At 33.4% G+C, this 24,253-nt stretch overlaps 1 protein-coding gene across 4 annotated transcripts in view; it reads right to left on the reverse strand.

Annotated features, from left to right (window-relative positions):
* Positions 1-24,253, reverse strand: part of hec (calcitonin receptor hector) — a 141,063-nt gene that overhangs the window by 95,221 nt on the left and 21,589 nt on the right. For 2 of the 4 annotated variants that reach the window (XM_073972270.1, XM_073972267.1), the window contains exon 1: positions 9,442-9,758. The exons of the other annotated variants lie outside the window; for them this stretch is intronic. The gene's annotated coding sequence lies outside the window, so the exon portion shown is untranslated. Of the gene's footprint in view, positions 1-9,441; positions 9,759-24,253 lie in introns of those variants that run through there. 4 annotated transcript variants of the gene reach the window in all.

A 24,253-nucleotide genomic window follows, 5' to 3' on the forward strand; every position in this document is an offset into this window, starting at 1 on the left:
AATCCTACTCTTCGACTGTAATCGTAATTCCAAATTTCAGGATTCTAGCTCTATTAATTCACCCGAATCCAAATTGTATCAAATTTAGTACCATTTCTTTCCCAAACAAAAATTTCAGGATTCCAGCTCTACCCGTTCACCCAAATCCACATTGTACCATATTTAGTACCATTTAGTACTTCTCGTACGCACACGTACGACTTTTCAAAATTTCCTCAATACTACACTCCTACAGTAATCTTAATTCCTAATTCCAACACTATCCGTTTACTAAAATTCAAATTGTACCGAATTTAGTGCTTTCTGTACCCATAAGTACGAATTTTCAAAACTACCTCAATTCTACTGTCCGACAGTAATCTTAGTTCCAAATTTCAGAATTCCAGCTTTATCCGTTCATCCAAATCCAAATTGTACCAAATTTAGTACCATTTAGTACTTTTCGTACTCAAAGGTACGAATTTCTAAACCTATCTCAATCCTACACCCCTACAGTAATCTTAATTCAAAACTTTAGGATTCCAGCTCTATCCGTTCACCCAAATCCAAATTTAGTACTGCTCGTAATCATAAATACGAACTTCCAAAACCATTTCCTTATTTCAACGCCATTTCCCAACCTTGATACTTAAAATTCAGGATTCCAGTTCTATCCGTTCACCCAAATCCAAATTGTAATAAATTTAGTACCATTTAGTACTTTTCGTACACATAAATACGAATTTCCAAAATTTCCCCAATCCTATGATCCAACAGTAATCTCAATTTCAAATTTCAGGATTCCAGCTCTGTCCGTTCACTCGAATCCCTATTGTACCAAATTTAGTACTTTTCGAACACATAAGTACGAATTTCCAAAACCACCCTCATATCTCAGTCCTACACTTCACAGTAATCTTAATTCCAAATTTCAGGTTTCCAGCTACATACATACGTTCACCCAAATCCAAATTGTACTAAATTTAGTACCATTTAGTACTTTTGGTACCCATAAGTACGAATTTTCAAAACTACCTCAATTCTACACCCCACCAGTAATCTCAATTCCAAATTTCGAGATTCCAACTATATCCGTTCACCCAAATCCCCATTGTCCCAAATTTAGTACCATTTAGTACTTTTCATTCACATAAGTAAGAATTTCCAAAACTTCCCCAGTCCTACACTCCAACAGTAATATCAATTCCAAATTTCAGGAATCCAGCTCTATCCGTTCACTCAAATCCAAATTGTACTAAATTTAGTACCAATTATTACTTTTCGTACACTCAAGTTTCCAAAAACCCTTTGGTGCATCTTTCTTACTCTTCATCAGTGATCCTCAGTCCAAATTTGAGGAATCAAGCCCTATCCGTTCACCCAAATCGAAACTGTACCAAATTTACTGCTATTTAGTATTTTTCGTACCCTATGTACGAATTTCCAAAACTTCCACAATATTAAACTCCACCAGTAATCTCAGTTCCAAATTTAGAGATTCCAGCGCTATCCGTTCACCCAAATCCCCATTATACAAAATTTAGTTCCATTTAGTACTTTCCGTACACATAAGTACTAATTTCCAAAAACACCTTCATATCTCAATCCTACACTTCAACAGTAATATTAATTCCAAATTTCAGGTTTCCAGCTCTATCCGTTCATTCAAATCCAAATTGTACTAAATTTAGCACCATTTAGTACTTTTCGTACCCATAAGTACGAATTTTCAAAACTACCTCAATCCTACACCCCACCAGTAATCTCAATTCCAAATTTCGAGATTCCAGCTATTATCCGTTCACCCAAATCCCCATTGTATCAAATTTAGTACCATTTAGTACTTTTCATACACATAAGTACGAATTTCCAAAAGTTCTTCAATCCTACACTCCAACAGTAATCTCAATTCCAAATATCAGGATTCCAGCTCTATCCGTTCACCCAAATCCCTATTGTACCAAATTTAGTACTATTTAGTACTTTTCGTACACATACGCACGAATTTCCAAAACTACCCTCATATCTCAATCCTACACTACAACAGTAACCTTAATTCCAAATTTCAGGTTTCCAGCTCTTTACGTTCACCCAAATCTAAATTGTACTAAATTTAGTACTTTCGTACACATGATTGTTAATTTTCCAAACCATTTCCTTTTAGAAGCACCACTTCCCAACCTTGATTTCCATACCAAATTCCTATATTCCTGAATTACAGATTTTGAAATTGAAAATTGAATAGTTATGACTGTACATTTCCATATACGATAAAATTCTTAATTGCAAATAAATCGTGGTAATATACACAATTCTATTGCACTTTCATTGATTTGCAAACATTTAGTTATTACCAAAAAGTCAGGTCCATACAGTTTTTAGTTGTTGTTATTTCTGGCCGATTTCTGAATTTATTCCCCTAATGTTGTCTTCAACAGCAACTCATTTGTTCATTTGCGTAATTGATGTTTATACACCATTATCACCAACTGCGACATCTGTTGCAATGGAAGATAACAAATGTCTTGTCTTTCTATTATTTAGTGGTTTACGATAAACTAAGTGCGCCTAGAAGTAAACTACAAAATTTGAAATTATGTGTGATCTCTTACGATATCAAGAAGTTATGGCATTGTTAATTTTACACATGTCTTGCAGAGGGCCAACTAAGTGAATAAGTACGTAATAGTAATGAAAAATAAGGATTTTTGTTGTTGTTATTTTTTGTGGTTCCAGGACGAATTTTCTAAAACCCGGCCTTATCTCGCACATTTGCATCAACAGTGACCCACTGGTAAAATTTCAAGCTCCTAGCTTTAGCCGTTTTGGCTGGGCGTTGATGATGAGTCAGTCAGTCAGTCAATCACTTATCACCAAGCTCATTTATATATATAGATGTATGCATAAATCGTTAACAACATTCCATATCTATGCGTAGATGTTTAAATATTTACTAAATTTATTTTTATTTTTGCGGAAAATCAACAAATAATAAAAAATCTTGAAGTAAAGCTAAATTATCCTGCCCCAGAGTCCATACAAACTTTAAAAAAATAAATTAAAAATATCTACAGAATCTAGACAATGCGTAGAAAAATATGAAAACTAATCTATAGATATTGAGGATATAAATTGCATATTATAGCAACCATAAAAGAGAAAAACTTATTGTTGAAATATTATTTCAAATACATATATGTATTTTTTACTTTTGATTAGAAAAATTAGAAAGAACAAGTAAGAGAGGACTATAGTCGGACGGGGCCGACCATGTGCTACTCCACACCACTAACCATGGGTACTGGTTTTCCACGGATTTTTTATGTGACTGCGACATATGACATACATACATGATAACTAGGCTGGTTTTAACTCAAAGGCAAAAATCGGTTTCGGATTTTTTAGGCGGCACCAATATACAATTTTTAGTTTTGTTGGATTTTAAGATTATCAAAGTTTGAGCACAAATGGAATATGTTAACACGTGCCCCAGTAGCAAAGTTTCAACAGTAATATGTATGGGGCAACGGTGAATTGTCATGAAATTGCTTAAATTGCCGTCCAATCGATGAGAAGTAATCCAACCACCCAACCATATAATAGGGCCCAAATTACTTGAAATTGGTCAAATATACTATTGGAGCAATATCAAAATCTTTGTAGGGTTCGCTTTCTTGCAATGAATTGGTAAAAAATTTTCATCGATTGGACAATAAATGTGGCTTTTAGAGCAATTTCGTGTAAATTTACCGTTGGTCCCATACAAATTACTATGGAAATTTGGAGGCCCCAGTGGCAATTGTTAACATCTTCCAAACTTTGGCAATCGAAAATCCAACAAAAATAACCATTTTAGGGGCGTGCCGCTAAAAAAAATCCAACATCGATTTTTTAATACCACTCTAATGAGCCGATAGCCGTAGTCGCTAGTGCATTTAGCTATATGTTTATTATTATTTTTAATTGTAATAAATACTTAAATAAATAAAAAATAAAAATAAAATACCAGAGACATAGGCCCATTACTGAAAACGTTAGATGACATTTTCCTTATTTTACAGTGGTTAGACAAATTGTTTCGTAAAAAAAAAACAAAATTTGTATTAAGAAATAATATATGGTAATATTCAAAAATGTTTTACAATCGTTGAAGTTGAGGTTCACCATTTAATAAGTCGCGGACTGTCAATATATTTTATATAATATGAATATATTTATATTAATTGAAGTGTTTTAGCCGTGGTATCGTAATATAGACCATAATAAATAAATTACGTGGAAGCTGTGTTGGTGGTAATATAAAAAAATGGGTAAAAATGTGTTGAAGTTAGCAAGTTTTTTTGTGTTTTTTCTTGATTTCTAGTCAAACCGGGGAAAATTCAAACCTGAGCTCAAAGAAAGAATTGAAGAATACCCCTTGGGCAACATGGTTCTAATGTATGACTTTTCGATATATACACAGCATCCCCCTTAAATCGATGCTGACATTTTGAAGTTTTGAAATCCGGGTTTTTTGAATTTTTCTTATAATTTAAGGGCGCAACCAGATAATGACCTCAACTATTTATTGGATTGTAGAACTCGTGATTCCACGTCGTTTGATGTATATCTCATGAGTGTGCTCCGTACAGCTCCCTAGTAATAGGAGTCCAAATTCGAATTTTTGGTGCGTAAATTCTCTTTAAAAACCTATTTTTTGGCTACAAAATTTACAACTGTGACTCAGGTACCCTTGAACCCCGCGTGATTTTAGTTTTTTTCCGCGCCGGATTTAATGAGCCCTACCGCGATCGAATCCATCCACTAAAACCGCTGATATAGGTACCCTGAAAATAGGAAAATAAGCAAAATTTTATTTTGACTAATCCGCATACTAAACCGCGATTTCCTTTAAAATTGTTTACATAAATTGAATCCTTTATACGTGATTATAATATTTGTCAAAAAGGTGTGTCATAAATTACAGAGATTCGGGAGTAGTATTCGTATTTAACCAAAAATAGAATCAGGTAGCACATCCGCGGTTCTTGACGAATCTGTATAAAAATTTTCTTATTGACGTATTTTTAACAGGGGGTCACTGAAATCGGATGCGCCTTATAATCATATGAACATCGCGTTATTTTTACCCACATGAAGCATTTTGGTGTAGTAAGATGCAACTGATGGCACACTTTGGTCGCTGAATGAAACATGGAAAAATGCAAACATATTGACAATGATGCACTCGCTCTATGCGAAAAGCACATGCGCCTCAATTGATTTTAACTATTTCGCGCGTTATACGGTTTTTAACTTTTATGTTTTTTCTTTGATTGTAATATCAATATCACTCTTTATTTCCTAATTCTATTACTTAGCACACTAAGCAAATATACTTTCACGATGATAAACTATTTTCCTTGAAGAGGTTTTAGCAAAATAATTCAGGTTTTGTTTGGAAATTTAGCGAAATAGTAGAATAACTCCCAAAAAATGTTCTCAAATTTTTCGTATTAAACCAAAAAATTTATTTTTGAAATAATGTTCCAGCAATAAACTTTTGTATTTTGTTGTAGCCGCAATATGCAATTTATAATCCTAATCTATAAAATTTTGGTCTCACATTTTTCTGGACATTGTCTAGATTCTGTACGTATTTTTAATTTATTTTTTAGAGATTTTTATGGACTCTGAGTTAGAATAAATAAAATTTACTCCAAGATTCCTTCATTATTTTTTGATTTTCCGCGAAAATGAAAATAAATTTAGCAAATATTTAGGCGTCTACGGATAGATATTAAATATTGTTACCGATTTATATATACATATTGGTATTACAACACAAAGGGAATTTTTAAATATTTTTTCTTTATAAGGGAATAAAACCGCCCAAAAACTTCAAGACCTCATACAAAATTGTAATTTACCTCAATTTAAAAACTGGTAATTTCTCTTTCATCCGCTAAAAAATGGTCTATCATGATTGCAACATTTTGTAGCATGCAAGGTAAATGTATTTTCTTACAAACAATACAAAACAATAAAGGAACCCATTTACATAGAGAGTAGTTTAGTTATCTAATGTAATTTGCATCAAAGTAGAGGTCAAGGATTGGTTTTCAAGTTTCGTATTCGTCATTTGCCGGAATATGTAAAATTACAGAAATTAAAATATGTTCCAAAAATTAGGATAATTTTCCCACAAAACTTATGGTAAATTTCACACGCAAAATACTATCAGATCATTATCCAAAATTATCTCATCTTCATCAACTAATATTCTTACCTTGTGCAACATTTTGTCAGTTTTGAACTACAATTGCTACTGTTTGTTTTGTTTATTGTTGAAGATTCAATCTCATTTGATTGCTTAAGCTGGAGTATTCCCCCAATGGCTTAACTTCATTTTATTACCCTCTATTACAGAGAGTAATGTTTTTCAAAACGAACTGACAGTTTACAAAATTTTACTGATCGCTACCACTATCATGATTTCATCCCGGCGAAGGGAATTATCATTGGCTTTTCAGGTTTTTGAAATGATGCCTTTTTTAGCGAAAAACCGAACTCTTTAAGTGTCTAGTATCAAAAAATGAGAATCACACTCACTTTTCGGCTTTTCCAAAAAACATCAGAAGAAAAATATTTGCAAACAACTATTAGCACGTATCAACTAAGAACGAAGAACTAGCGTGGTTATGGTTACACTATACACAACTAAAACTGTGGAGTCGCTTCATATACTATGCTGTAACTCTTTTATTTTACCAATTTTCACACAAAAGTTTCGGTTTATTTAACCCCCTAAATATTATCTGATCATCATGTTAAATTGCAAGCTTATTCCTTATTGTAAATCCAAACTATCCAAAATTTCGAGCCTGTTGGACTTTTATTGTGGCCTATAGATCCGCTACAAAATCGGGTAAAAATTTTGTTTTTGGTCCATTTCATCCCCTTAATATTTTGCGATCATCACCAAAAACTATAGGGGTCTATTTTGGTCTGAACCCGACCTCAATACAAAATTTTGTGAAGATTGGTCAATAATTACGGCCTGTAGCGTGCGTACAATTTTAATAGACGGACGAACGTACGGACACACATCTCAAAATCGCTTTATCTCGTCGAGATATGAATTTTGGTATACCACATGGAGGGTCTACAGCGAATATTTCGCGGTGTTACATGAATTTTCCGAAAAACAAACTTATAATAATTACCCTTTCCACATAGTGTGTAGGGTATAAATATTTTGGAGGTCTCCAACTATTTCGCTAAAATCCCATACAATAATAAATGTATACTGCTAAAACTTCACTAAGAAATATGGCATACCATCGCGAAAGCCAAGTTGCTTACTGTGATAACTTATAAGGATAGGAAATTATGAGTAATATTTAACTAATAATCATTCAAAAAATATGAAAATTAAAAAGCCTGTTATTCGCGAATTAGTTAAAATCAGTTGATGCGCATCCGCTTTTGGATACAGCGAATCAATCTCTTTCAATATTTATTCATTTATTGTTTCACTCAGCGGTCAAAGTGAGCCGTCAGTTGCATCACACAATGTCATTTATGTAAACATTTTTAAAGAAAATCGCGGTTTAGTACGCGGATTTGTCAAAATATATTTTTGCCGATTTTTCTATTTTCAAGCTATCAATATCATGCGTTTTAGTGGATGGATTCGAACGCGGAAGGACTCATTAGATCCGTCGCGTAAACGAACTAAATTCACTTGTACAATTTACACCCAAAAAATAGGTTTTTTAAGAAAATTCACCCATCAAATTTTGGCATTTAGACTCCAATTACTAGGATGATGTATGGAGCACACTCATGAGATATACATTAAATCAAGAGTACTATAATCCTATTATGAGTTTTGAATATTATAATGTTGCGCGTCCCGATTATTAAAAAATTTAAAAAATGCTTCAAAATGTCAGCATCAAATTTAGGTGGATGCAGTGGATATATCAAAAAATCATTTACTAGTGTCATGTTGCCTATGGAGTATTCTTTGAGTTTTTCTTTGCGTATAGGTCTATGCAATGCAAGGTTAAGCCAGAAATCTGAAGGGAATATAAAAAAACTTATTGGCTTCAACCCATTTTTACCCATTTTTCTACATTGATGCCAAAACAGCTTCCACGAAAATTATTTTAATGGTCGACATTCATTTTAGAGAATTTCAGTCATACTACATGAAATAGGTTAACATTTCGCGAATTCTGAAAGGGTGAAACTCGGATTCATCGATTGTAAAACATTTTTGGTTTTTATATATCCAGGTTTTAGTTTAGCTGCCAAAAACAGGTATTGCGCAATTTGATATTTCGATTATTTTGTTTTCTAAATTTCGAACAGAGATTGCTGTAATTTGCTATTGGGCGTTGTCAGAGCATACAAAAGCTCAATTCGGAAAATTGAGAATATTGGTCCATGATTTGGAAAGAACAACGATGACGCCCAATGCGAGCTCTTTTAAAGGGTTTAGTTACAGTCTTCTTCTGAAGTGGACATCACTTGTCATTTCGGAATCTCAATGGGCAGAAAATCTTAACGCAGAAATTTTTCAATATAAAGTAGTTATGGCCAGTTAAGATATTCTGCTACTCCAAGGAATAAGCCTCAACGTAGAGGAAGATGTTAGTACGTTCATAAACGAAAAGAAACTAACTGTTCAAATTTACTTCAATGCAGTTCGTGGGGAAGGGTATAAAAAGTTCGGCCTGGCCGAACATAACTCCGTTCTTACTTGTTACTTCACTAGAAAAATGTTGGCGTGAGTTTTTATATCAACATTGTGTTAAATTAAAAAAATAAATAAAAATGGTGCTCAAACGTCTAAGTTAAACAATGTTCTCGGTTGCATTTCCAAAAACTGCAAAAACTGAAATTTTTGACTCGTTTACCTTTATAAATTCGAAGAATTTTCAAGTTTTTGTGACAATATGTAAAAACTACAATGTCTAATTCATATCACCAAGTTTGTAATACTTTAAATATATACGCACTATCTCGGTACACTATGATAAGTTTGTATTAAACTTCTCTATTTACATTTAACTACACCTTATAGGGCGGCAAGTATGCACCCTACATATTGTATTTAAGTTCTTTGAAGTATGCCGAGCACACTTTTGCATATGATTTTTTTGTTCAGAAATATTACGAAAATATTCTAAATTTTTATTGCTTATAAATTCTAATTATATTTCCCCCTAAAAGCTGTATATATAATATACTCCAGCAACACAACTTTAAACTGCATGCCATATGAAATTAACGACAACCTGTTGGTTTCCCATTTGTTATTTTATATGCATTATGTTAGGCTATAAAAATTTTAAAAATTTAAAACTTTATTATATGCAGTTATCATTTTGATCCACACACACTCATCAATATTTGTTTTGTTTTATAACATAACATTTTTATAGCCATTAAAAACTTTGGCAGGACACTTACACTAGTTATCATATTTATTTTATTTTCCGCCTCAAAACAATGCAAAACAAAAAAGTTGTTTAACACTTAATTGCTTCCGTGCAGTGAAACTTTTTTAAACTTATTTCCGTTTCCCCTCGATGTTGGGTATGAATATATTTAAATGTAGAACATTGCGTTTGTGCTATTAAAGTAAATATTTACATATTTTTTAAACAAAAACACTGCGTTTACCGCCTTTTAGTATTAGCCTGTTATTCTAAACACCCAATATTTGTTGAACCACTCCTTGTCGACCGCTTATTTTGTCCGCAACCTATGCCTTCCGACCGGCAACTGATTTTCCCAAATCAATTGTTGACAGCATCCAGCAATTGTAGCATGTTGTTGTTTACCGTTATGTTTATACAAAACAATCAACAAGATGTTTAGACACATGTTGAAATGGTAATGTTTACAAACATAATTTCAAATATCTCTATACATGCAGTCGATAACACAGTGTATATAGCAACATGTTTATTTTCCAACATCCCTCATGATGTGATATCCTTACAAATTTCTTAACACAAAACGGCACAATTACCAATCGTCAAATTATGCCTTTTACCCATGGTAGAAAAACCAGGTAAAGTAAATACTACAACAAATACAACTCAACAACAACCATAAAGAAATTTGTTTTGTTTGTAATGTTACTGTCATCGGTAAATGTAAACAAAACAAAGAATAATAATATTTTTTCACATTTGATTAAATATTTTGAAAGACATTAATGAAAATTCGTTGCATTTTCAGTTTATATGTTTCCATATCATCCCACTAAATTGATAATTTCACGCAGAAAGTAGAATTGGAAGGAGAACGAAGACTAAATACCAATTTTCAGCCATCTCGGTGTGATAATGAGGCCAAAAACTTCAAAATACCGAAAATCGGGAGATATCGTCCTTGTTTCTTAGCCTCTGGAAACGCAAAATACAAAGTTGCAACCGATTCTGTTGTCAAATGGGACTAATACATCAAAAATCAAAATATATTAAAATTACGCGTACTTTATATGGGGGGTTATACCAAAACGTGGACCTATATAAACTAACTTTGGTAGGAATGTTTTTTGGGATCTGGAGACACAAAATACCAAATTATAAGCAATTCGGTGGTAAAATTCCTTAAAACGACGACGCGTCACGCGTCATTTTGTATGGGGGCTATACGAAAGCGTGGACCTACATAGCCCGCTTTCAATACCAAAAGTCCTACGTACAAACAATAGATTTTCCCAAAATTTCATCCACCTACGTCAATCCGTTCGGACGCTAGAGCGATTTCCACAGACGGATAGACGGACAGACGGGCGGACATGATTATATGTAGAATTGCACGCATATATATAGTTTGTGGGGTCTACAATGATTATTTCGAGTAGTTACAAACGTAGTTACAAACTTAATATACCCCCATCCTATGGTGGAGGGTATAAAAAGAAAATTAAGTAAGCTTTCGTAAATAAAATCGTAAATAGAAACATTTTTTGTGTTTCGACTTTTTGTTTTTTTCAGCAATAGTTTGTATTTTTACAGTAAAAAGCCAGTGTGTATGATTATTTAATCCAATATTAAATAATACAAAATATTGATTAAAACAAGTAAAAGATGGCTATGGGCGGACGGGACCGACCTTGTGATACCCTACACAACTTAGACAGTATTTCCGTTATCTTATTGCTACATTGATATAATTTGGATAAAGTGAGAGGTCAAAAGTTGGTTTTTTAAGTGTCGTTTTCATAATTTGTACTAACATGTCATCCAGAAATTTAAATATGGAGCAATCATTGAATTTGGATATTTTTTCCACAAAAATTATGGTCAATTTCAACCGCTTTCTTTGACCAAAAATCTTATCTCTTGCTAAAATGTGTTAGCATTAATTTATAACTGCGAGCACTAGCGGGGTTATGGTTACACTACACACAATTAAAACTGTGGGATCCCAGTATATACTGGTCCATTTTACCCGCTAAATACTGTCTGATCATCGTGTTAAATTGCAAGCTTCTTATCTCATAAACTCAATACTTACCCCCTGTTTTTGTAAAATAATTTATTGTTCTCACACGAATTGATAAATTTTGTAGATCGATTTACTTGCCTTAGCGCAAATGTGGAACGCTGATTTTTTAATAAAAAATTCTTAACTATATGTAGAAAGTGTCTACGAATAATTAGGTCTGTATGTCATCTAGGGGCTGAGCTATGGATGCCCAAATTATTACGAATATAGACGAACGAACAAAAAATAGTTACAAAAACAGGGGGTTATTTAAATTTTCGCGTTGATCGGAAAAATTTTGTTTTGGCCCATTTCACCCTCTAAATATTTCACGATCATCACCAATAACAATAGGCGTCTATTCTGGTCTGAAGCTGACCTCCAAACAAAATTTCGTGATGATCGGCCCATAATTGCAGCCTGGACACTATTGACACTTTTTTTCGGCGTTGATACTTCTGTGACAATTTTTTATTTTGATACCAAATGTGCCACTTTTTTAAATTTTGTGCCACTTTTCCATACCTTGCTTGTGCCACTACTTTTAAATTAAATACATTGTAATGAAAACTCTCTTCTAAAATCAATCACTAAGAGCAGTAGACAAATCGTACAACTACACGATATTGAATTAGGGAGTTGATGTAACATGACGTTTTCCTATTAGGTTGTTTATTGTTCTGTTATTTGCATCTGTAGGAATGAACGAAAATGTTTGGTAATGGTAGTCATACAGTTTAATCCGCATAACGGCTAAACTCAAGACTCTTTTTTTCTTATCAAGTGAAAATATTTGCAATGCCATCCTATCTACATTAGACTGTCATAACTTTCCGTAGAAAAGTTTTGTGAGAATTTCTACGGATAATGCATTTAGGACATTTATATCGTATATTTATAGACCATTTTTGTTATCCCTTACTTTAAGACAAGTAAGGAATAAAGTTCGCGGCACGGACCAAAAGAATTCGAAGCAGGCATTCCGGGTTATGCTGCTCCCAACCCAGAAAAACGATACAAATACAAACATATATACACTGAGGTGGCAGCCGCTAGTCGGAACACGGATGTTGTGTGGTTTCGGGTTAATCCGGTACGAGAGAACCCGCTGCCAAGGAATTTTATATTCGTTGTTGTTCTTGACGTTACCTTAACGTGTTTTATTTCCTACACTATGCCATGCACAATAGTGTGAATTAGCATCAACAATTCTCTTGGCACATCTGTACCAAAGTGCTTCTGGGAATTAACTTACAAGATTTCCTATTTTTCCACTTTCTATTTCGAGACGTTTTTAAAATTCTCTTTTTTTAACTGTTTTTATTTGTATAATATGCAAAGCAGAGAGTTGTTTGTACAATATAAAAAATTAAATCCCTTTTGTCACATTAACATTTTTATTAACTTCACGAATGGTTTAAGAAAAGAAAAAAAGAGCTAGTTTTGCCGCCTTGACAGCAAATTAAATTTAGCATGTAATTATGAATTACCCTTAGAAACTTACTTTCATCTAAAGTTTTTCAATGTTACATTTATTTTTTTCTTTCTATTATGTCGCGTTCTATGAGTTACTCATTTTTTTATTATATGTTCTTATGTATTGTTTGCATATGTCCCTATGTATGTATGTACATTTCATTGTATGATTTGTAAGTTTCAGCTTCTATGTGCCATGAACATTGCAACAGAATTACTCAAGCCAATTGTTGCTTAATTTATATTATTAGCACCATTGAAATTTATTTTTCTCTATGACAGCATCAGTCTTCATGGTCGGTATAATGTTGCACGTATGCTGTAAGCTCATCTACATTGTAAACATTTCTAGACAGTAGTTCACAAGCGTGGGTCTATATAACATGTTAATAACCATTATTAAGAAGTTTGCCCATATTACAAGTTCATGTATAAGCATATGTTTAGGCGCTTCAAATAGTCTTAAAAAATTGCATATTCTAAGGATGGTTTCCAACATTGAAAAGCGCGTAATAATTGAATTCGAAGAAATCTACAATAAATCTTTTGAATGATGCTAGCTCGCAATCCATTGGAAACTTTGACGACATTACTAGCAAATGTCGCGAGAAACATACATAAATCTTGACTTGCGGATTTGTGTAAGTGGGTCTCTTGTCTAATAGCAAGGTAGTGGTTTTAGATTAAAATGTTATTTTTTTGTTTTGTTATAACATCCTTAAGAAAAATAAAACCCATTTACTTTTCGAAATTTCATTTATTTAATTTTTACTAACATGTTAAAAAAATGACAAAAACCCATTTACTTTGATAAACTTTTTAATCTCCATGCCGACAAAATAACTTATCTTCCATTTCACCTGGATTAACTTCAAATATGTTTTCTGATGATGAAGATCAAATTTCGTGATTCAATTATTTCACACAACCAATTGTTGCAGACACTTAAACTTTTAGGATTCATGCAATACTCAAACTTAGTGATATCATTTCAATTGCTTATTGACATTGCTGTGGAATAGTTGGGGTTACACATTTTATTCGTCTTAACTTTGAAAAATTGTCTCAAAAGAAAAAGAAAGTTTGTCTCCATGTAAACAAGCAATTGAGTTAGTTTCTTTAAGGCTAATATAAAGTTTAAGAACCAAAACTTCTGTCAAAGGGTGGTATATTGTCATGACACTTGACAACAGCTTATGTTGTAATTTAATGGTTCGTTTAGAAACTATGACATAAATCTAACAACAAGATATGCTCGTCGAATTGTTTTGTCGGAGCGGTAAATATGAACCTTCTTAATTTTTTGTTTGGTGGGATTATTTAATATTGTATGTCAATATGTTGAACTCCAACAAGTTGTTATGGACCCTAACCAACCTCAACTTTCTGTTGAATCCTTAAATGAGTTGGTGACATTTTTCTGTAATGTACGTGTATACGTGGTATCAATGCGTAATACAAGGTCATCGAAGAAATTCAAATTTATGGTGTACGTAACCGTAACCGCACCTTCATCGAAGTTATTATACTTTTCGAATTACAACGGTTACGCTGCCTAGACCATACATTGTGAATGAATGACGATATTCCAGCTTAAAATGTATACAAAACGAGCAGTAGCGGAAGGAATACAGGCCGGTGGAAGGAGGAAAAATAATATTTGAACAAGTAAGAAAGTATCAGTCAGCTGTGCTGACTCGGACCTAAAGAAAATTAGCAAACACAATACTTCTGACATCTAGGGTTTTTTTTTTTTTGAGTTTTTGGGCCATTTTCTCAGGAAGTATGGATTTGCCCCGAAAATCAGTTTTTGTTTTAACTACACAGAAAAAAATTGTAGCCATTTGATAAAGAAATTCGAAGATTCAACCAAAAATTTATCGATTTTCCGGCAATAAAAAAAATTGTCATATTGACAAAATTCGATAAAATTTTTTGATCACACAGAAAAAATACATGTTGATAAAATAAAATTGTAATATTGATTAAAATATTTATCGATTTTTTTATTTTGAACTGATAAAATATTTCACATATTGACAAAAATATTTATCAAAATATTCCTCATTTTGCTTGATAAAAAATAAAATATTTTCTTGATTAAAAAATATTCATATTTACAATTATTTTGTTGTTTTTTTTTTGTTAAATACAAACCCAAAAGCCACAAAAAAAGATACATACACACATTTATAAATGGTCATGGTTATTTATTTAATTGAAATGCCAAGTACAAAAAGCAACACCAGACGCATAAGTACATAAAAAATAACAGATGAAAGAAAGAAAAACGGAATGGAATAATTAATAACAGAAGTACATAATTATTTAGTGCCACACATTAATTTTAATATAAGAAAACGAATAAATCACTTTTAAATACACTGTGCAACATTTTTAAGGTGATCTTGTGCAAACAATTTGAGCTGAGGATTTTTTGAAAGTACAGACCCAAACGACAAGAAACCCTAGTTGGGTTTTGTTGTGTCAGATCCAGCTCGGATTTTATGGCCCCATCTAAACATGGGTAAATATTGAGTTTTTGAAGAAATTTGGGGCTATATCTCTGAAACCAATGCGAATCTTCTTCTGACCTCTGAAGCAAATTTGTAGATAAGGACAGGAATAAAATATTTGGAGAAATAATGAACTCGAAAAACTACATTTATTGCCTCAAATTTCAAAATATATGCAAAAATTCCACAATTTTTATACATTTCGCACCGTATTTCCAAAACCGTTAATTTTTTATGAACATTTTCTTTTGGAAAAATATTCTCTGGAATGTAATACACAACTCTTCAGAACATGTCGTTGTTGTAAAATGCCTCTATGCCGTTGTTTTCAGTACATTTTTCAACGACGATTTAATAAAAATGTCAATAATGTAGTGAAATCCGAAATGCGAGAATAAACTCTTGGTGTGAACTGTATGTGAAATACGTGTTGTAAAAGATATGATGCAAAATACCGCTGAAAACATGAAGTAAGCATTTTAGAGTTTCAGAATGTTCTAAACAATTGTTGAGAACTCTATTTGGAAGATTTTTGCAAAAGGTTACTTGGTTCAACTCGCAATAGTTTAGCCGATACTGGCCAGAATTTCAGAAATTATGTAAAATTTTCTATATTATATAGATTTTGATGGCCTAGATGGGGTTTTTCGTATGTCTTTTTTTCAAAAGATAAGTTCTACTAGTTTAGGGCAACAATATTGCTAAAGACAGCAAGGCCAAATTCCTGTTCGTTTCTGAGATAAAGGCCTGATAAATGCAAAAAAGTGTAGATTTAGCCCGGTTTAGATGAGACCATAAAATCCGAACTGGATCTGACAGGACAAAACCCTACTAGGGTTTTTGTAGTCTAAATATGTACTTTCAAAAAATGCATACTAAAAGTTGTTTGCATTTTCAGTGTTGCATAGTGATATAAAATAGAGGGAACATCATTGAACGTTGTGAAATAAAACACATTCTTCTGCCACATGGAAAATCATCAGCGGAAAATGGGTATCTGTAATGTGAGAAATAGTACATCCATATATATTTCAAATATATAAAATGTTTTGATGTTATTACCAATATCACATGCGGTTGCTTCTTTGTCCATTAAAATATTCTTATTATCCTTTTTCATATTCGTGAATTCAATTATAAAATGTATTGGGCATATAATTTACTTGAAAGGCACCTTTACTTTAAGAAAACACACAAACATTGATTTATTTCTGCACTACCGATCCACACAGAACGACTGCTTTAAAGAGACTGCCAAAAATACCAAACTGACGGTTAAAACATGTTATCTGCCTTTCTTAACCACAAACAGAACAAAACATGAGAACTCGTACCGTCTTTTTTTTCTTTCCCTCTTCGTTTGTTAGGTTCATAAAAATCAGCAACAAGAAACAGTAACAAACTTACATACAAGCCTTCACCCGAGCACAAATAAATAAACAAGCCAAATGCCACACAAACGCTCCATCCCTTCATGCCGCAAAAATTCCATGACCATGCTTTGAAATATACATAGCAACGATACTCACATCTCAAGAAAAAAACACAGCACATTGTTATAGCGCTCTCTTTATGCCCTAATACTGTTGTTTCTCTCGCTCTTGAAATCGTTTATTGATCGCTTTCTAGTTACATTTTCATGTTTGATAAACATTTTCCCTATATATTCATAATATTTTATCGCCATTCGACAAAAATATGGTGATAAAGCTTTTAATCAAAATTTTCAGGGTGTTTTTTTTTCTGTGTAGGGCCGCAAACACAACATCCCAGCAAAAAAAGTCATTACCAAATAATGACTTTATTCAGTAAATTTTGGCAGTTGTAACTACTTACTAAATGACCGTAAAAGTCATTATTTTTACATGGGGATGTCATAGGAGGGAAGTACTTCCATAAATGTGTACACAAAGTACATATTTAACCACTTACCGGTAGTCGAAAAGGATGCTAAAAGCATATGTTCTATTTTTAGATCAATTGAGGTGAAAATATATTCAAATTCAACACTGCACACTTTCTGTTTTTTTTCTTTTTCTTTTATTTCGGTTCCTTCTAGTTTCGAACACATGAACTTCTGATTTGTAGCCAAACACACTACACACTAGGCCACTCGTACGAATAGTAAGGGTTGTTTAAAAACATCCATGTACATCAACATTTCTTCGTAATTTTGTCAACAAAAAACTCCCATGCTGACGGTGAGCTTTGAACACACAAACCTAGGATTTGTATTCAGACACACTAGCCCTGTGCCACCATACTTACTCCTTTGTAAGTAAGTAGTAAGTAAGGATGTAACTAGTTACATGTTAACTGTTATATATGTACTGTCTGATAATGCGGAGGGTAATGAGTACTCATTACCTGGTAATGCAGAAAGTAATGACATGTGCCTACCAAATTTTTGCTGGGATATTGCCAAAAATTTTAAAATATCCCAGACGAGTTTTTAAACAGTACTCTTTCCAAACTATGTGTGGGGGGAAGTACCCGAAAGCGTGGGTCGATAATCTGACATAATTCGAGGTTGTAAGAAATAATATGATGTACAACGTTTGGACCAAATTGGTTTTCTCCCTTCGAGGGTTATCTTACCTACTACAGAATTTAATTGGTATCGCAGGCGTTTTTGGAGGTTTTGGGTCACTATCTCTAGATATATGGAGTTGCCCCCAAAAAATGCGCCGTTGTAACAGGGCTCGCAAGAACAACTTTTTGAAAAAAATCAAAACGATCCGAGATATGTAAGCTATTAAACTGCACTTTTCCCAAATTTTGTGTGGGATACATCTATATATATAAATAAAAATAGGTAAAAAAACTTTTTAAGTTAAACGGTTTAATGTTAAACATACATTGCAATGTTTAAGATAAATGTACTAAAAACCAACAAATAATAAAATAGATACAGTCGTGGGAATTATAAACATATGCATAGACTAGACTAAAATAAAACCGTGGGGCACGTCTTACACTATAATTAGACAGTTGTTCAACCGACAGCGATGGACGTGTGATAAGTAGGGCTAGAATGTGCAAACAAGCTAGCAAGCTCGATTATAAGCGAGTTGTAGGGTTTCATAGTGGTGAGCGAGTAGTACTTTGTCGACTAAAGACAAACTACGAGCAGTGAAACGATTGCTCGCCAGCCAGCAGTGTGAATGTCCAACGATAAACTAGTTGAAACATCTCTTTTATTTACATGGAGTGTATAACTATTGGAATTTCCATGAGCAAGAAAATAGTAAGTAATTTCCTTACCGTCTGCGGGCCAACTGCCTAACGACGAATTAAACGATTCTTCTATCGCACATTAAGTCGATCATTTGTAGACAATTGACGTGTCCCACGGTTTTATTTTAGTCTAGTCTATGCATATGTTTATAATTCCCACGACTGTATCTATTTTATTATTTGTTGGTTTTTAGTACATTTATCTTAAACATTGCAATGTATGTTTAACATAAAACCGTTTAACTTCAAAAGTTTTTTTACCTATTTTTATTTTCTAGTTTTTAGTTTTTATTTCGCATTCTGTTTAATTCATTTAGTGCTTCATTATTGCAAGGTTTCTTGCCCGTTAGTTTATTGCAGTCCAACTCCTCTATACGTAGTCCCTGCAAAGATCTTACTCTACTAAGATCCACGTAGGCTTGACCTTCTTCAAACAGTTTCGCACCTAAGTATACGACTGCGTGATCCACAGTGCTGCCCTGCATTTTATGTATTGTAGAAGCCCATGATAGTATTAAAGCCAACATTCTTCTTTCAGCCGTCCCGTAATTGTACTTTGCTGGAAACTGTATGGCTTTCGGGTGTATAAGATGTACTGTATAGTGCACTGTATTCTTCTTGTCAAGCCCTTTTATTTGATACCCATATTGGTGGGATTGATAAAAAAAATTGTTATCAGCCATTTGGTAGCGGCGGCCCTCTTAGATTTCAATTTTGCATAGTAAATTGTATTCTACTTGTTGAGACCTTTCATTTGATACCCATATTGATGGGATTGATAAAACCTACGTTATCCGCCATTTTGTAGCGGCCGCCATCTTGGATTTCAATTTTTTATAGTATATTGGTGTATATATAATTGGGTGTCACCGTGGTGCAATGGTATGCACAACCGCCTTGCACGCTAAAGATCGTGAGTTCGATTCCCAGGCCAGGCAACATCAAATTTTCAATTTTGCATAGTAAATTGTATTCTACTTGTTGAGACCTTTCATTTGATACCCATATTGATGGGATTGATAAAACCTACGTTAGCCGCCATTTTGTAGCGGCCGCCATCTTGGATTTCAATTTTTTATAGTATATTGTATTCTGCTTGTTGAGCCCTTTCATTTGATACCCATATTTATGGGATTAATAAAACATAAATTATCCGCCATTTTGTAGCGGCGGCCATCTTGAATTTATAATGATAATAAATAAACATAATTGTATTGTCACCAAAATCCAAAGTGTATACAAAATTTCAGATTAACCGGTTGACAGGAAGAGGGTGAAATTTGAATTACTAAATTTGACCCAAGAATAATAAATAAAACAAACGGGTTGAGCTAAATAAAACCATTTAAAAAGGATGATGTTAGTTACTACGCTTATAACTCAAGAACGGCTGAACAAATTTTGACAATTTGCACCAACTCGGAATCGTCTAATGGCAGAAAAGGATAAAACCTAAAAACACCGCGAAAATCTGCGAAAAATTTGGAAAAATATTTTTTGAAAAATGTCAAATTTTCTACATATTTTTATCGAGCTTTTGCGTTTGGAGTATACCGTGACACATTGTTGGACAGATCTTGGCGAAAATTGTACACGCACAAACAGCTAATGACATTTTTGTGCTTCTATTATTTGGTGGAATAAATGAATTAAAAAACAATTTGCTTTCTGCTGTTTCCAAACTATTCTTTATGCAAATTAACAGCGAAAATTAAAGGCGACTTTAGTCCAAAAGGATATTAGCGGTATCAGAGGTGTAAACATTATTTAGTCGATTTCAAAAAGCAAAGACATTTCGCTGAAATAGTTTTTAATCGTACGTAATGAAAATTAGGCAGAATCTCATGTGTTTGTAAAATGAATATCTTGGCAGAACGCAGAGCGGGAAGGCCAAGACTCCATTAGAATGAGTAAGTCATCAACGATATCGAAAAGCGTAATATTTAAAATTGGAATGAATGAAACCAAGAAACAACAGGGGTTGGAATTCTATTCTTAGTGCGGCTTATGCGAAATGTTTTGTATCGGACCACAAGTAAGTAACCACGAAGATTTCTATTCACATAAATATTTAACTATAATTTACATATGTCGTTAACTTCCCGAATGCAATCACAATGCCGGGAGTCAGAACATTCAACGTTCAAATCTACACCACAGCTCTGGATGAAATGCTCCAAATGGCGGTTTGAATGGAGCTTTATTACGTTTGCACAACTGACTACTTACTTTTCACACTCTTCTCTTTGAATTCTGCCAGTTTATTGGACAACTACTGGATTATACAGCTTCAGTGGACAATTTAATTATGACAATTGCCTAAGTTAGCGATCAAGAGAAGGTAGTCGTAAAGTTCTATCGATAACAACAGTGTTGTCAACTTTTATTTGAACTTTACATTCATAATTTTGCGTTTTAATTTTACCGACATTTGTCGTTAACTCAAAAAATCAGTTAGAGAATCGCACTACAGACATAAGTTTGACTTTTAATTCTCATGTTTCATTATACAAAATCTTTGATTCTAAAGATTCTAAACGGCACATGGACCCAAAACAGAAATGACCGTAGAAGTTGCTTCATCTAAAATAGCGACCACCCATCTTGAATTTTACCAATTCACTAAAGCGTTATTAAAATTAAAACACATGTTCGATATAAAATTAAACCATTGAAAATCTCAGCGTTTATTCATTTCGATATTGCAAATGGATACATTAAGCTTCCGAAAAATATTCATAATTTAATCTCAACGAAGGGACCCGCCCCTTTTATTAAATCCCGGACCCTATAGATGCCCATATAAGCAACAATTGCTCGGGTTTGCTTTAAGCGGATGAATGAACTCTATCGAACGGTGATATTAATTTGCATCAACTGTTCAACTAATTTTAACAAATTTAAATCGTACATGCAAATAAATAGCAAGACTGTCCGTATAAATATGAGTTTCCGAATATAGAAGATAGTCTAACTACATCTAATATGTCTGATGCGATAAACCTAACCAGTTACCAAAACGATCGTCTCTTAGAGGTTGATGTGTGATACACATCTCTTGGAGAATGAGCATTTAATAAAAACTATTTAGTTCATATGGCTCAATTAAGTACATAATTAAAATCTGATAAATAATAACTTCCCATAATTGAGCAAAAATTAAATACGAGTTCAGTTTTCCATTTACTTGGAAAATATCTCTTGCTACATCAAAGATTCTAAATCTTTCAACACAGCGTGATAGTAATCATAATAATGTTTGATTTTATATCGATCGCATATAACAGGGAATTTGAACGAGAAGAGTGTCATTTTTGTACACCACAAAGTCAGGAAGAAATTTAGACGAATAATGAAGGTGGTCACCACAAAACGATCGGACCTATCTTTTCAAATCGGACTAACTTTTCTGAAAAAGTTCTAAACTGAGCACTTGAATCACGGCATTACCTGCATTTCTTTCGATTATAAAATATCTTTGATTCTAACTTTCTAATCGATTCATCAAAAATGTTTAATGAAAAAATCCAAGATAGCGACTACGATTATTGATAAGATTCAACAATCGCTCATACCGCGTTGAAATTTAGTTATTTATTATATTATAGCATTGAAAACGCTAAAAGTTGTCACAATTTTACCTCAACGTAAAAGGATCCCATCTTCCGAACCTTTTTGAAAACCATCGAATGTGAAACGAACATGGCCGTGAAGATATAACTTTGCTTCAACATATTTAATTTACATCTGCAAATGCATTATTTACTAAAAAAATCTATCTTAACCTTAATTTACAATTCACAATTCCGTAGCGGTAATTGTCAGTTTACAGGAGAGAGTCGATCTTAATACCCTTTCTCTCCGACAGACTGACAATTCACACAAGTAAAATTGCTCAATGTGAAGATTCTAAATCGCCCTAAATTGTTCAAAGCAAAAAATTATTTGCACTTGGTCTCGGATAATCTGCAACGTGATAGCAATAATTGTATTATATGTATGAACAAAAGTCCTCAAGTTCAATACCTAACAGACTGCGAGACGAAGTTCGCTGGGTCCTCTAGTGACTAAATAAAATAATACGATGTGCAAAGTTTGGAACAATCCGAAACTGCCTGCGGGAGTTATCTAAGTTGGTGCCATTTTAGTTGGTGCTGTCAAGGCTTTTTGAAACGTTTGGCCACTATTTCAGGAAGTATGAACTTGCCAGCGAAAAAATTGTACCGTTGTAAAGAGGAAGGCAAAAACAACGTGCTGAAAAAATTAAAACAATCCGAGAGGAGCTCTTAATCTTCACTTTTTTCAGAATTTTGTATGGGAGGTACCCGAAGGATTGGACCGATATAGTCCATATTGGAAACTTATCTATATCTGGAAGGAATAACACTATGTGCAAAGCTTAGACCAAATCGATTGCTCGCTTCGAGAGTTACCGTTCACACCATTTTATAAAAATATTTTAAACTTTTGTGTGGGAGGTAGCCATCTTGGAACTTAAAGAAAGTTTGGTAAAAAAAGCTTCGAAGCAATCTCGGTTCGAAAATTTGACAAAAACTAAAACCCATTCTATGGGGCCTATATCAAGACATTGACCTATACGGACAAATTTCATGTGGAAAGTTTTGTGGCCCCAACGAAGACTAAATACCAAATTCCAGCCATATCAGTGGTATATTGAGGCCACAACCTTCAAAATACGGAAAATTGGGAGGTCCAGTTCTGTGGGGGCTATATGAAGACAAGGACCTATATCGACACATTTCGGATGGAAAGATTTATACCTCCAACGTAGACTAAATACAGCATTTCAGGCATTTCGGGGGGATATTGAGGTTAAATACTTGAAAAAAAAAATACCGAAAACCGGGAGATACCGTTCTATAGGTGCTATATGAAGACTAGGACCTATACCAAATTTCAGGTGGAAGGTTTAGTACCCTCAACGAAGACTAAATACCAAATTTCATCCATTTCAGTGGTATATTGAGGCCACAACCTTCAAAATACCGAAAATTGGGTGGTACCATTTTATGGGCGCTACATCAAAACGTGGGCCAATATAGCTTTTTGCAGTACCAATCATCCTAGGAGTAGTAGAAACTTCTATAACAATTCTTAAAGATCCATGTTAAAAATTGCCAGACGGACGGACAGACGGACAGGGTTATTTCGACATAGAATTTTATACTGATCAAGAATATATACTTTATAGGGTCTCCAACGAATATTTCGATGTGTTACAAACGGAATGACAAATATAATTATACCCTCCATATTATGGTGGATGGTATAATTAAATTTGTCCATTTTTCACACAAAAAATGTGGTCAATTTCACCAGCCAAGTACTATCCGATCATCATTATATTTATAGCCTAAAACAAGTATATGCACAGCAGAGGGATTCTCTAACGGATTTTTTGGTTACCGATGAAAATCGGTAAAATTAAAAAGCAAAATTATGAATGAAAAGTATGAATAAAAGTTGACAACACTGTTTCTATCGATAGGGATTAGCGACAACTTTTATTTTGGTTGCTAAATTACCAA

Source organism: Musca autumnalis, unplaced genomic scaffold (genome assembly GCF_047663935.1).
Source record: "Musca autumnalis isolate F117 unplaced genomic scaffold, ASM4766393v1 scaffold_3, whole genome shotgun sequence".
Taxonomy (NCBI): Eukaryota; Metazoa; Arthropoda; class Insecta; order Diptera; family Muscidae; genus Musca; species Musca autumnalis.